A 1,052-nucleotide genomic window follows, 5' to 3' on the forward strand; every position below is an offset into this window, starting at 1 on the left:
GATACTGATGAAGACAAAACATGAGCGCAATGTTGATAATAATAACAATAACAATAGTGATGATGATGAAGAGGATGATGATTATAACATTAATGATAATAGTAATGCTGATAATGATAATAATGGTAATGAAAAATAATGATAATATTGATAATGTTAATGAGGATAATGGTGATTAACAATAACAGTGATAACCAAGATTATTATTATCATCATTATTATTATTATCATTATTATTAACAGTAATACTAATGATAATGATGATGATGATAATGATAATAACAACAAAACGATAGTGAAAATAACCAATAATCATAACAATAACAATGACAAAAACAACCTCAATAAAACTAAAGCCCCCCACCCCACCCCATCCCCATCCTCACACCCCCGATCCCCAAATCCCCCCCCATCCCCTACCCCCCGATCCCCAAGACTCCCCCCCCACACCACCCCCCGATCCCAAGATGCCCAACCCCCCCCACCCCCACCCCATCCCACCCCACCCACACCCCCGATCCCCAAGACCCCCCCACACCCCCCCCCCCACCCCCTAATCCCCCAAGACAAAACCGCATCCTCCTCCTCAGACTCCTTTCCGGCTCCTCGCGCTCCTCTCCTCTCCTCTCCTCTCGCCGCCGCCGAAGAAAGTCCGCGAGCGAAGGAAACCGTCAAAGGAACTCCCTGGCGCCTCAACAACAAGGGACGCCAAGTGTGCGATCTATACTCCCCCCCCCACCCACCCACCCCGACTCCGCCGCGTCACACGGGACTCCGGCAGAAGGTGCGGCGCCTCGTGGTCCTCCTCCTCGGGCTTGCGCTGACAGGCCCGCTCTGAGATCGTGTTGCACTGATGCTGCGCCGGATTGGAAACGCTGCCGGAGTTGAACTGCGCTCTAAAAGGTTATATGTATATATATATATATATATATATATATATATATATATATATATATATATATATATATATATGTGTGTGTGTGTGTGTGTGTGTGTGTGTGTGTGTGTGTGTGTGTGTGTGTATGTGTGTGTGTGTGTCTGTGTGTGTGTGT

The sequence above is a fragment of the Penaeus vannamei genome, chromosome 43, assembly GCF_042767895.1.
Source record: "Penaeus vannamei isolate JL-2024 chromosome 43, ASM4276789v1, whole genome shotgun sequence".
NCBI lineage: Eukaryota > Metazoa > Arthropoda > Malacostraca > Decapoda > Penaeidae > Penaeus > Penaeus vannamei.